General features: G+C 33.9%; 1 pseudogene; it reads right to left on the bottom strand.

Moving 5' to 3' along the window:
* Positions 1–4,510: 4,510 nt before the first annotated feature.
* LOC149543271 (aspartyl protease family protein 2-like) lies at positions 4,511–5,809 on the bottom strand (annotated as a pseudogene).
* Positions 5,810–9,435: the final 3,626 nt, after the last annotated feature.

The following is a 9,435-nucleotide window of genomic DNA, read 5'->3' as shown; positions in this document are numbered from 1 at the left end:
ATGGGTTGATGGGATTAGTGGGAAGTGAGCAAGGATGAGGAGCAGCCTTAGCCTCCACCATAACTGCCATGCCCACCGCCATCACCAATGTTATTACTATTCCCACCAAGCAAAACCATTTCATCGCCTTTGCCATTTTCCTTGTATGTTGTTAAGAAATTGCAATCCAATACAATCCAATTTATGCTGACCAATCTTCCCACGGAAACAAGAAAAAAGATTTGATGGATAAATATTGGTACCATCCGTCCCAAATATTCCACTTCCTCGGTAGACGATGACATTGCAATAATTGATTAATTTTGTTTGCTCAACGACATTTACAAAGGGTAAGAAGTCACTTAGGAAGAGATTATTTTGGGTGCCAGTTTTCAATTCTTCCCATGCCTTCTCGAATATATTATAGATTGGATTAATTAATGCTTATGTCGTTAGAGATTATATTACAACTCAAATCAATCTCAATATACATGAAAAGTTCGAATTGTGCTGGGTTGAATCTTTTAGTGAATTATCCATTAACTTATTGTTATTATTTTTCAAATTTATAAAATGTTTTACATAAATTTCAATTAATGTAATTTATCACTTCCACTTTAATTATTTACAACTATTATTCAACTGGCCGCTTTGACATTTTTCCTAATACAAAGTTATAGAACATCTAAACATTATAGCCACTTTAACATTTTAAAACAAAGACATTCTCTTTACCTCTCTTAGTATATTACCTAATATAAAGTACTAGAACATTCAATACTTTTATAATTTTGAAAAAAGACACCATTTCAGCCACTCTTAATGTATTAACCCAAAAAAAATCTACATAACTTTTAATTAATATAACCATTATACTCATTCTATCTTGTTATAACAAACATTTGTGACTGATAAAACATAAATATCTTGTATTTTTCTTCTATTTTCATGACGTGAGTTGTTTGGATTTGGTATTCATGGCAGCATTATATTTTTTGGGGTGTACAAATGTTATGGCCCTCGCACTGCTCTTGGCGTTTCGTGGGGTCATGAGCCCACTCCACAACAAACCAAGCCCTTTCTAGTTAAGAGCTATGTCAATGGAAGACATTGGATTCAAGACACATAACATTCCAATGATAGATGTTCTTCATATAATGATGATTTGTTTGTCTCTGCTATCTGTATGTCTATAATAATCTATATTTGGTTGCCTTCAAGGCCCCTGGCTAGAGCCTTGTTTTGTTTATTAAAAAAATATTTGATTTCCAATTTTTTGAAAACCAATCAATGGTAGACAAAACTAATCAATTTTCCTTGTTAAGAATTTGATATTTAGATTATATCCTAGCTCACAAAAGGATGTTGTGTAGATTTGATATCGCACCAAATGATTTTGGGTCTAGGTTATTCATTGTGAATTTGCCAAATTGTGCACTATCTCAAGGTAGGTAATATATCATGCTCACCAATCCATTATGAGTGTCCTACTACCACCATTTGTATTTTTGATTTTGGGTCGAGGTTATTCATTGTGAATTTGCCAAATTATGCCCTATCTTAGGGTAGGTAATATATCATGCTCACTAATCCATTCTAAGCCTCTTGCCACCACTAATTGTATTCTTGTTCAAACTAAAATGCCCACTGCATAAAGTAATTTGTGTTCACACCCAATATGTCCTTCATGATATTAGATAGATGTCCTAAATAGAAACCTAGACATTATTATGTGAATCTAGCTTTCTTTGTGCAACAACAAATACAATTAAAATTAAGAAATTATTTATACATATTATTTAATTTATTCACATAAGTTTTGATAATTTCCACACAAGTTTTGATAATTTTCATTGATTTGTGGAGATGGAAAATTAATACATTAACTAACTATTGTTTATCCTTTTTAATATTTGCAAGTCTTATTAATCATTCACTTACGATATCAAATACACAACACAATATTACATTTCTATATTTTGTTCCTCTTTAAAAGTTGTTACTGTTCATATAATGTTTTTTTTTTTAAATAAAAAAGTGACATAGCACTTATATAATATATTTATTAATAAACTAGTTCAAGGGCTCATCAGAGAAAGAACTAGCAAGAAAACTCTGAATCATTGCCAGAATACAAAAGTGTTAAAAGTTGATATGTCATACCAGGCATACCTACAGCAAAATACAATTTCTTTGCACTAAGCAAGACAAATATTGTTCATATAATGTTACTTTTATATACTTTCTTATATTATGTAATATTTAGTTATGCCACAATGTCAAAAAGACAAATAGCTTGGAGGTATTAAAATTAAATAGGACTAAAGTCATTGGTTTGAGATTTTTAGTGAAAGCCATAAATTTTAGAAAATTAATGGATTAATTTTAGAAAACAAATTTTCTCAATCATTTTTTTAATCCTTAAATGTATTTTTTCATCTTACAAACTTAATGTTCATTACCTTTTCTAACAAATTAAGATTTGTTTGGCCAAAAGACCAATTAATTTGAAATATAGAGTAACTAATCTAAATTTAAACTTACTAATCTCATTGGTCAACATTTTGATTAGCATAGCCACATTATCTTCGAAAACTTTAATAGTTAATCATCTTGAGGTAAGAATTTGATCCTTCGATGCTTTGGCATTGGTTATCTTTCTCACAAATAATGAAAAAGTCAACCTCATATGGTGAAAGGTCATTCCCAAAGATAAAATCCTGAGAGCCTTCAATATAATAGACTTTGAATTAGTGGTATTTTGTGTGATCATAAAGGGTGTCCTGAGCTCCAAGGAAGTTGTAGCTAGATAAAGCTATTGTGTACCTCCATTATTTTGAGGGCTACTACTTGACTCACAACTACTCCTAGTGGAGGAATATGGGTTGTATTATGTGCCTCCAAAATTAGAAAAAGTCAAATTAATGCATTACATATTGAAACCCAAATCATGTACCACTTTGAATATTTTTATTGCATGCATTTTTCACTCATTGGTTTTAAACTTAAAGAAGAAGAAGTAGTATCAACCCTAACATCCCATCATTGTGAGATAGATGCTAAAAGACAAAAGTTGAATGAGATTAATTAGTGGGAAGACCTTATATATTCAAACTAAACTTAATAATTATTCCTTAAACATCATGTTTTCCACTTTCATCCGACTAGTACTTGTAGAGACTCAAGCTATCCACACACAACCAAAAAATAATTAACATCCATGTAGCTACCACAGTGAAATAGAGATTGAAAGAAATATTATTTTGGCCATAGTAAAAAAAAGATTGAAATAAATATAAAGAATCGATCATTACTTCACTTCCTACAATAGACTATTGCAGAGAGCTACAATTTGACCACTCATTCATATTCATTTCCTTCTATATCTGCAAGTTAACATGTATTTTAGTTTCAACATCTTAGGTTGTAACCTATTAGTGTTGAATGTTATTACTAAATTGAATGATTTAAATGAACATAGCATGGATATTACACAACTCTCAACCAAGATGAATCTTGTTAGTATTCTATTCAAGTTAACAAGAATAACAAACAAAAAAAATTCATATACTATCCTTCCATCAATTGATGTCAATAGGTATTAATACCTTTTAATGGGTCTTGTATTAATGGGAGAAGATTAATAAACTATTTTTCAAATACCATTTTTTTTTCAACAAAATATTAATCATATAATTTAGTGGAATATATGTCATCTCAATATCATACAACAAGTGCATGTAAATCTTATTTGACTTTCAGCTATGACATTTTCATGCTCATAGTTACATGTAAAATACTCGACTTTATATAATATTGAATGTGGAACCTCATGGGAAGTTTTGGCTTTGTTAGCATCATTTAGACATGAAATAATTGCTTAAGTCTTCCATTCATTTTAATGATATATGAGTTCTTGTGAGCCACTACTCATGAAACATGGGTCAATGAGCTTGATTCAAAACCTACATAATTTAATCATGATAAAAATATCACAATTTGACTTGCTATGGAAAAAATATCCTACTTACAAGCTAATGAGCTCAAGGAGGTTTCTAATGAATGATTCCTAAAGAACAAAATTTTTTGAAGACCTTTCCTTTTACACACTGCCTTATGTAATATGAAGCTTCATTTATGATTTCCAATCCTTTTTTATTTACAACTGAAAAAATATTTCAACAAATGTACATTAAAGTCGTATAATATATGAACCTCTAAAGAGGTTACTCATGTATATATACCTCTATTCTATATAAATTACTAATTCTATACTAACAATTTTAAATCTTTCCTTAAATTTGACATCTTTTAAATTTTCCTTTTTTAATAAAATTTATCGACGTACCCCTTGCACCTCTTTCTAGTGCAAGTGCTAGTTAGATAAAGAGATAGAGACTACAAGACCACACAAGTCACTCGTGATATAACTGAAATAAGTTGTGTACACAGATCACCTTAGTATAATTATTATTATAACTTATCGATCTTAATACTACAGATGGACTTATTAGAACATTCGCCCAGTTACATCAGAGATTGTCACAGACGGCGGGAGCAAACGAGAGTTTGTTCTTGGCCGTATCAAAAATGAAATTGAAATTCTGTTGCAGAATATTGCCAAGTATAGACACTTCACCTACAGGCCCAGCAGTTTCATACGCCAAGCAAAACGCATTGAGAGCTTCTTCCCTTGTAAACGAGTTCCGCGGAGGCGCAACAAGCGTCGCGTTTCCTGCAAAATGAAAGGCAATTCGTGGAAGCTTGGAGAGCTGCACATCCGAAGAGTTGTAGCAGAGAGGCTCGTCGTTGGCAACGGGAGCCTTCACCGTAGACCTCACGGCGGCAAGCAAGGCGTTGTACGCGGGCTCAACCAGATAAGTGTACGTAGTTCCCGAATCGACTATCACACCGCCACTCCGGAAGGTGGAAGCCGGATATTTAATCATCCTCCCGCCAACACTAATCCCCTGCAGCTCCACGTAGTAGGAATCCTCCGGCCGAACAAGAGAAGTCGATTGGAAGTGGCCGGGAAGACGAGCGTCCCCGAGAAAGAGAGCGCTGACGCCCGCGTCGTCGTCAACGGGTCCCAAACAGAGAACTTGTTGTTTATGGCTTTGCCCAGCTGGGAGGTGAGAGAAAACGCGCCTCTTCCCAGCCCGACTACACCGGCGGTGCCGGGAATCGTGAGTCCTTCCTGCCGGTGACCGCACCCAAACACGAGCAGAGGAAGAACTTTCCAACCGGACGAAGCCGATCCTTTGAGACTGAATGTTTCCGTGGCCATGTCTCCGGTCGTGTTTGCGCCGTCGTCGTACCCGTAAGAGTACCCGCACGTGTGGCGAGAGTTACAGTAGGTTGCGTCCGACCGAGTGCAAAATTTGCTGTTGCAAGAGAGGTCCTTGTAGGTGGGAGATGCAAGGGGATTGTACAAGGGGTCTGTCTGATGAAAACAGATTGTGCACTTGGGTCCGCATTGCACCCAAACGAGATCGCTGCCCGTGTCCGGTAGCAGGTGCTGCAGCAGTGGAGATGGACTCCCTACGCCCAACTGCATTATGAATTCGCCGTCACCTGCGGTTAGTGGGCTGTAATAGCTGCTCGCTCCTCCTCTTGCCATCGCCTGCAGCCTTTCCACCCGCCTTTTGCTCCGCTCCATAGACAGCCGCATTCTTTCGGGCTTCGTCAGGTTGAGGGATTTCATCAGCGGAGACTGAACAGACTCTCTGCGGATCAGCTCTACTCTGTAGTAGTTCCCTCCATCGCAACAGCCCATAGAGAGGATGATTACAGTTGTGACTGCGGACTTGAAAATGCTCACTACACCCATGATTAATGTATAATCAACTCCACCTCCCTTGCTTTGGCAACGAATTCTACATTCTATCTGAATTTATAGCCTTATAGTCTGATTGCTATCTAGGAATAAACAGAGCCACTTTATTGTTTGGCCCTATTGCAATAAGCAGTGGCGCACTTTCTGTAGAAATTCCTTCCATTTTCTCCGGGTCAATATTCGGTGGCGCACTTCTACTGAGCAGTGATCTTTCCTCTGATTATTCCAAGGTTTCAATCACCCTTTTATTTTGTCGCATTTTTTAAATCACGGCAGGACGCACTTCTTGTACACTACTTTATTCACTGGAGCACTTTGGATCAATTAGCTTGTTCAATGGGTCACTCTGTGGAAAAAACAATTCTCCACCTATGATTTCGATGCATTCAGATTAAATTTGTGTGGATATTAATGCTGTTAGTGCAAAGTTAAGGTGGGTACAATGATTATCCCAATTCATATTTTTTAATTTGTATACTGATTGTTCAATTTTCTATTTATATCTCTAAAAATAGAGTTTCTAATGATGTCACTTAAACACATCTCAAACATCACACAAGATTACTAGATAGTATGCATAAAATTATTGCCAAGGATACTTTCTGGTGCTTTAGTAAAAATTGGTACTCTTTTAGCTATCAAGAGTTCCAAAGATTTCCCAAAACCTTAAGGTTTCGTCTCCTCTAGCTGATGCAATAGAATACCCATATGGAATCTAAAATACAAAATATAGTGAGGGTTAATGCATAAAGTGGTTAAACTAAGAACAAAATTCAAAAGTATGCAAATTCTAAAAGAATGTATCCCTGTGTTAGATAGAACACCCTAGAGCTATAGCCAATATGTTGTATAACCTTTTTCATAGATTGATATTTCTATAAAGTCAACCAATTCTCGCTATACTAATGTGCACTCAAGAGCTCACGCTCGTGTTTCTTTCACAACAACGCACAAACTGAAGAGTTGGTGTCAATGGTCTTTAGGCATGTTCTAGTAAGAGTATTCCAAAACTTAATTAATTGGTTTGCAAGACCTGCACGAAATACCAAAAGATTATGTTGCAAAGGGACCATGCCAAGGCTATGATTTCATCATAATGTTTTTACATCCTGTAAATGTACCAATTTCTAATGTTTGAGGCTAACATACTCTTTTAATTCACAAACTTCCCACTCATGGCCTATCTATGTCTTAACATTAAAATTACTAACATTAAAATTACCAATACGAACACCCTAGAGTATTACTATACTAATCTCACCACCAGTTGCAAGAACAATGCCATTCTAGGAAAGAGAGCCTACATAGCCACAATGACCTTTCAAAGATGTCAATTGCACTGAAATCTGATAAATCCACTGTTTCAATAAGGAAGCACTTGAAGAAAGAAAAAGAAAATAAATACATCAAAATCTTCATAATATTTAAGGGTCCGTTTGGTTCGTGGAATTTAAAAAACCCGGATTTGTACAAACCTTGGTTTAGCCAAATCAAGGTTTTGTATATCTTCATTCTAATTTTTGAGATTTTCCTGAAACCGTTTGTTTCACTTGGAAGATGCGTGTGAAGACACATTTTTATGCGTAAGCTTGGAGTTGAAGGCAAATTTCAAAAAATAGTCCAATCTATTATTTTTACACTCCTTAAAAAACAAAACCAAGTCTTGATTTTCAATTCCTACTTTTTTTAGGAAGTCGAAAAACCTGGTTTTGAGACAAAATTGGAAGTCTCGTATGCTAATTCCATTTTGCAAATTTTGAAACAAATGCACAAATTTTCAAATCTGGGTTTTGAAAAAGCCAATTCCTGTCATCTTCCAGGAACCAAACAGGCCCTAAATGTCAATTAGATATAGAAGTCAATCCAACAGAAATAGTTTTCCTATCGAGTGCTCAATTAACACTACTTATTAGAGAAACATCGTTATCTATACTTCATAGCTCAAAGTTAATGCTCATGTTTACATCTCATATGTAAACTACATTTCTAAGAGTTATCAACATAACATTACTTTCATTCCAATCCAACAAATTCAAATGATTATCACCAACAAGATTTGGGGACCCCAATGTTCTATATGCATGTTGCAAACAACTATATTATAAAGTAAACAAATGCAATTTCATAACTTTTATTAAGCTAGCTAGTTAAAGAGAGAATTCATAGCAAAAGTATGTAAATAATATGGATGAATCCTTATCAATGTATAAAACATCTTATCACAATAAAGAATATGTTCATTCCTTTGAATACAAGATCATCAAATCTAAAATCTCAACTAAATGTACAAGTTCAAAAAGTCACTCAAGCCTTTATAGAAACTAGTATTTTCAAAAGAGAAAATAATATAAACATAAATCTCATTCTACCAATTGTGTAGTAGCAGGCCCTAATTAAAATGTTAAATATGCTGGAAGTGAATACTTACAAACACTATTCTCTGCTTTTATGAATATTCTTCATTTTTTTCACTGTCATTGTGTGCTATTGAAGCTCCATGAAAATATATTATTGGTTTCAGTTCAGTTTAGAATAATAGAAAAAGTCCTGTAGAAACATTTCCAATACAAAGATTAGATAAATTTATAGCCTTTTCTAAAATGCAATTATGAGGTGACTCCAAACTATGAGAACCCCTAAAAAGATACACTCCAAGTTATGTGCAACTGTAGTGAATCCATATATACCATGGTATCTTGTTGTTCATGCCAAAAAATCTCATTTCTTTTAGATAACAAGCATCTCATGAAATAATTGCAACAACTTGGTGTAGGCTTAAAAACACTATAAAAAAAAAAGTATATGTATCATTTCCTACATTTGTGAATAATGAAATATCATAATCAATTTATTGGGATGAGATAATCGAGGGCAAACTATATCCTGCAGGAATATTTTTATTAGAGTTCATGGAAAACACTAAGTGCTGAAATCAGACTAATGTGATAAAAATTAGAAACTAAAATCTAAATATACAACATAAAATAGAAATTGATATCAGTAGAAGTATTAGATTTCTACAATCTAAAATTTGATATACAAAATCAAATCAGATCAAAGCCCAAGACTTAGAAGCTCATCTAATGATACTTTCGACACTTTATTCCTTTCTAAGGAGTTTGAACATTTTTCTAAATGTGTGAAATCATATAAAAATTAAAAACAATTGACAAATATTTGTTGTTGTGTAGCCTCAAACATTTAAAGAAACAAACCTTGCTATCAAGTTAAAAATTTAATGGTTTGTACATTCTTTCTATATCTATTGTGTTTCTTGAGAGGAAACATGTTCCAACTCATACACCTACATAGAAACATGGTTAGTAGTGCATGCAAAACATTTTAATAAATCTATAACATATGTTGATGTGTGTATATCCTCCAATAACAAATTCTCATGTTGTACACATAACTACTCTAGCAATAAACCTTTTTACCACCATCTTAAGTTTTTTCACCATGCTTAATAATACACAAAAATTGATATTCCTACCATAAAAACTCTATTACTACCCAAACTAGTTTCCACAATGTGTGCTAAAAAATTCATGGAGTAGATTAGATTTTCATGGTCAATCTCATGTTGGCTAGGATAAATTTTAAATGTCAAAACTAAAATA

Source organism: Cupressus sempervirens, chromosome 8 (genome assembly GCF_028749045.1).
Source record: "Cupressus sempervirens isolate cs-2001-9-10 chromosome 8, ASM2874904v1, whole genome shotgun sequence".
Lineage (NCBI taxonomy): Eukaryota > Viridiplantae > Streptophyta > Pinopsida > Cupressales > Cupressaceae > Cupressus > Cupressus sempervirens.
Note: the sequence above shows the minus strand (reverse complement) of the source record. Positions and strands in the feature narration are given on the sequence as shown.